Below are 5,479 nucleotides of genomic sequence, written 5' to 3' on the forward strand. Positions count from 1 at the left end.
CTCCCAGGCGCGCCCAAGACCCATCCGCGCCGGCCGCCTGCCCTGTGCCCCTGGGGCGCGTGATGGTCTCCTTGACGCTCCGCCCTGGCTTTGCCCATTAGTGCCGTTAGTGCCATTAGTGCCTGTGTGAGCGGGACCTGGGTTGAAGGGACCTGCCAAGCCAACCCTGGGGGACCCCTCCTCCAGGGAGACGCCTCCCCCTCGCACTTTCGAGGGGAGCGGCTGCCCAGAGATAGCCGGAGACTACAGGGCGCCTTGGGCCACCTCTCTGGAAGGCACAGACAGGTGCCATCCCTCTCTGGACCTGAAGGCTTTCCCAGAGAGCAGGAGGAGGAAGTCCGGGGAACATTCCATTAAGGAGATGACACTCTCTTAGGTGTCTATAATATCGCTTCTTTGGAATCTCAGTGCCAGAATTCAGGACCCCTGCCCTCAGAGTTTTGGTACAGTGTAGCCATGAGGCACCCGATGGCTTGGGTTCAAATGCCAGCTCTGCCATTTTCCAGGCAAGTCCCCTAACTTCTCTGTGCCTAGGTTTCCCACCTGTGCGATGAGGCTAGTGACGGTACCAGTCCTATCCGGTTGTGGCAAGGACTAGACGCTCAGTGCAGTTAAGCTCTAGCACAGCACCAGAAGTGGTGATTACCATCACTCGCTACAGTGGATTAGACTCACAGGGTCAGGAACCCAGAGACTTACATTGGACACAGAGATTCAGGGTCTCGAGAAAGAACGCAGGATCTACTCTGCAGGGAGTATTTGGTCCAAAATTTTCTCTTCCTGGGAAGAAAAGGAAAATGAGAGGCCCCAGTACATTGAGTCATAGCGGTGAACTCTGTGCCAGGCCAAGACGGAGGCCTTGGAGATGCAAACCAGCTAGGTGGCAGGGGCCAGTTGCCAAACACTTTGAGCCCCAGGCTCCCCATCTGTAAACTGGGCACTGCTGCCTCTCATGCGGAGCATGCCAGGGATGGGGTGTAGCGCACAGGTGCTTAGTAAATGTGGAGTCTTCCCTACTTTGTCACACAGCAAGGGAGGCTTTCATGGGGAAACTGGGCCGGCTGTCTCCTTCCTCCCAGAAGAGAGTGATGACAATAGCTGTCAGGCCATCCTCGAAGGGTGCTGCGCAGGTGGAGGGCAGCCCTCGGTGCCCCCGGCTGTTCCCTTGAGCCACCCATCCCTCTTCCCTGTTGTGGCTTCCACGCCCTGAGCAGCAAGTGGCAGGTGAACAGTAGTTGGAGAGGGGGCACACCAGGTGGAGGTGTTTGTGAAGGCACAGATTCAGAGCAGGGACAGGTTTGACATCAGTGAGATGGGGGCTTTGTGACCATCTGCAGTAGCCTCGCACTGTACCTACATGGAACTGAAGCGGAGGAGGCTAAGGGACTTGCCCAAAGCCACATGGCCCAACAGAGGTGTGCAGGACGAAGTGGGCCAAGCCTGTATGTCTCTCGCATGAGCAGTGTCCAGGCCTGATTCATTTCTATAGACCCCTCTGTATCAACATGGAGCAGGATGAAGATATCCCATTTGTTGAGTGGATGACTGTGTCTGTCAGGCCATATTACCAATGCAGTGGAGGAGGGGACATCCAGTTTTGCTTTGTTCTCTGGGCTCTCTGACTCCTGTGCTCAGCTCCAGACACATCAGTGGACCCCGAGATGAACAGCAACCCCTGGAGACAGCATTCTATTAGGAGATGGGGTGGCTCCGCTTGGAGGGGATTCCCACTGTTGTGCCTAATTCTCTGCAGGGTTGTCCTGGGGCGGGAGGGTTAGGAGGAGCTGGCACATCTGTGGGCAGGACTGAGACCTTGGGAAGACAGGTCTCAAGCTTATGAAGAAGTCTCCCAATTTTACTCATAGCTGCCATATGGGGGTGAACAAGTTGGGATATTTAGTGGAAATGTTCATGCAGTTATTTTTCCAAAAGTCTTTATTGAGCACCTACTGTGTGCCAGGCACTGGAGCTGATATTTTACTGGAGAATCTGACTGTCAACAAATAAACAAATCGATAGTATGATGTTAGATGGAGACAAGTAGGAAGATGAACAACAAAGCAGGACTGGGGTCAGAGGACACCAGCAAGGGGCCTTGATTAGACAGCGGGGCTGCCACTGGGCGGGAAATAGGATGACGTGAAAAGCGAAGGGAAGAGTGCGCCAGGCAGAGGGACCTGCAGGAGCGAAGGCTGGGAAGTGGGAATGTGCTGACAAGAGGCGTGGCTGGAGCGGAGCGAGCGAGACCCTCGGGCAGGACTGTGCCCTGAACCCCAGTGCCCCCTTGCCCTCTGCCCAGTGCAGTCACCCCTTCCTTACTCAAGCCCACTCCGCAGCCCCAAAGCTCCAGGGCCCCAAAGCTCCACAGCCCCAGAGCTGTGCGGCTCCGGGAAGCTGCGTCACCCCAGCGACCACACGGAGGCAGCAGAGAACACAGCTGGGACGAGGGCGGCGCGTGAGGACTGAATCTGAGCACCCTGGGGACTCCCAGGTAGCCGGGGCTGGAGACAGGACACCTCCCTCGCTGCTTCTTTGTACCCAGACTCACATCTGTCTTCGAAAGTTCCTCCCTCCTAAGCAGCATCAACAGTGCCTGCTGAAATTACAGCTCCACTCCACTGCTCTGGAAGGCTCATCTCTTCGAGCCTCCATGCCTGCGTCTGTGAAGTGGAAGCGATCAGAGTTTCATCTCCAGGGGGTACATCGCAAGTGCTCAGGAATGTTGTCTGCTTGCAACCATGTGTGCCTCACACAACTACCTGTGTGACTTTGGGTAACTCCCTGAGTCTCAGTTTCCACACTTGTAAAGTGATGGTAGGACTATGGTGTGGGGATCTTCTGTATGCCAGGTACACATGCATAATGCATGCACAGATCATGGCACTTAGTCAAGGCCCAGTGACAATAACTAGTAATCATGACAATTGCATTGATGACCTGGGGGCTCAGAGTCGGGAGAGACCTGCTGTTTGGAGGAGAACATTGAAGCTTGGGAAGAAGAGGTGTTTGCCCACCATGTACTCACCTGGAATGAGAGGTTGAGGGGCCCCTTCAAGACTCTTGTCCATTTGACAGATGGGGACGCTGAGGTCGGGAGAGGGTGGGCAGCCTGGCCAAGGCCACCCTGTGGTGGGCATGGGACTAGAATTCGAGATGCCTGCTTCCCTTCACGGCTCATCCAACCATGTCTTGGGGCCCTCCCTTCTAAGGCAGATGGTTTCTCAGGCTGCAGCTCCGGATGTTCCTTTTTCTTCTCCAACTTCCCCCCGCCCACACCCGTGCCAGACTGTGTAATCTTGGAAAGCTGCATTCTTGGAAATCTGGTCCCTTCTAGTCTTTGAATTCTTCAAACATCCTATTGGAGCTGCGGCCCCTAGTTTCCGATGGTGCCTGGGAGGGAGCCTCCTGATTTTGATGTTTTACAGAGAGAATGAGGTGTTTCCAGTGGGTGGGCAGCCCAGGGTGGGTGGGTGGAGGTGGCAGTGTGGATGGCAGTTGGATGCAGAGAGGAGGAAGGGGACTTGGGGTGCACATGTGAGCCCCCTTCCATGGGAGTTTTCTCCAGGGTGCACTTTCCCCCTTGGCTTGGAGAGGAAACAGTTTCCCATGTTTTCCTTTCTCTCTGTGTGCTTGGGAGACACCCACAGCCCTCTTGGAATAATTCCTCTGAAACCTCCAATACCTCCAGCGTCTCCCGGGGTATTTTTCTTGTGGTTAAGGTGGTATTTACAGTGAAAACAGCTATTGAAATGAATCGCAAAAATAATGTCAGTGTTTCCACTTTTGACAAAAATGGGAAGGCAGGTGGTTTCATGTCTGCGATAAGCGCATTGCTCCTGCAATAATTACTATTTGAGATAATTATGAAAAAGAATTTAAATACTTAAGGCATGCACAGGGGCCAGGACAACTTTCTTTCGCCTTATTCATAATTTCTGCTGCAAGTTGGAGTCTTGTCCTGACTGGGACCTGGGGTGGGTGTGGGATGCTGAGGAGCAGCAGGCCAGTGTCAGACCCAGCACTGAGACCTGCTCCAGGTTTGAGGGGCATGGTTGGGCCCAGAAAGAGTGCAGATCTTGGAGTGGGACACACCTGGGTGGAAGATGAATGTTTTAGCAAGGCCATCCTAGGCAACTTTCTCTGCACCTCAGTTTCCTTATCTGTAAAATGGGGTGAATATTTGGGCCTACCTTAGAGCATTGTATGGAAATTGAAGCAGACAGTAGGTGAAAAGCACTCAGCGCTCTACATGGTCTACAGCCGGGCTCAACACGCTCTGGGTCCCTTCCTGTGACATGGGAGGCCTGGGCGAGCTTCTGCTGCTCTGTTATCCACTGATAACCAGAGTTTGGGAAGGCCCCAATGAGTCTGTATTTTCTTCCCTCCTCTTTCCTGCTTGAACTTCTTCCCAAGAGCAGAATTCAGAGAGTGGCAGGGTGGCAAATGCCCATGAGATTGGAGAGAGGCAGCCTCAGGGAGTCCTGGTGTCTGCCCCTGTGTGAGCCCAGAGGGTAGGCTGGAGCTAAGGACTAGAGGCCAGTTTCAGCTGTGTGTGTGGCCTGTGTTTCCCAGTTGGAACTCAGCAGGACTGGGCTGGACTGGCAGGGAGGAACCATTCTCCCTGTCCCCTGAGATGTCCAAGCAGCACCTGGGTGACCATCTTCCAGTGATGCTGTAAAAGGGGCAGGTCTTGGGCTGTCGGACCCCTGAAGACCTCTAGTCCTGAGACTTAAGGGTGAGTCAGAACTCAGGAATCCTAGGGGCTCACAAGAAGTCAAGGCAGGTGCTGTTAGTTCTGCCCTGGCTCTGCCCTGACTCATTGCATGGGTCAATGCCTGACTCAGGCTTCACTTGCCCCATCTAGGCAATAGGAGGGCTGGACTGTAAATGAAAAACTCAAAGAACAATGGCTTCAAGAAAAGAGAAATTTCTATCTCATTCATATTTAAGCCTCAAGGTAGGTGGTACAGATCTGGCATGGGAAACAGCTTCCTTCTCCAGCTTCCTGGCTCCACCTAACCAAGGAGGAAATCTGGTCCTTGTGGTCCAAGATGGCTGCCAGAGTTCCAGCCATCACATCTAAGTTCTAAGTAGGAGGGAAGAAGAAAAAAGGACAGACTGTGGGTATCAGATGTCTTTTAGGAAATGCTCCTGGAACTTGATGTGGGACACTTTTGCTGATATCCTATGATAAGAGCTTCATCTCACAGCCACCCTTAGATGCCAGAAAGGCTGAAAGTGAGGGCTTTATTCTGGGAGCCCAGCTGAAATTCAGGGAAAGAAGGGGAGGATTGTCCTGGGGTCTACCAGCTGACTCTGCCACAGGACAATCTTGTCGGGTCCTTCTGCTTTGAGTCTTGGAGATTTTGAGGCTTTGGAAAGGTACAGTTGTCCATGACCCAGGCTTCAAGAACAGAATGTGGACTAAATTGAAAGAAATGAGTTTTCAAAATCATAAGATTCTGGAATTTCCGAACAC

Source organism: Colobus angolensis, unplaced genomic scaffold (assembly GCF_000951035.1).
Source record: "Colobus angolensis palliatus isolate OR3802 unplaced genomic scaffold, Cang.pa_1.0 Scaffold31, whole genome shotgun sequence".
Lineage (NCBI taxonomy): Eukaryota > Metazoa > Chordata > Mammalia > Primates > Cercopithecidae > Colobus > Colobus angolensis.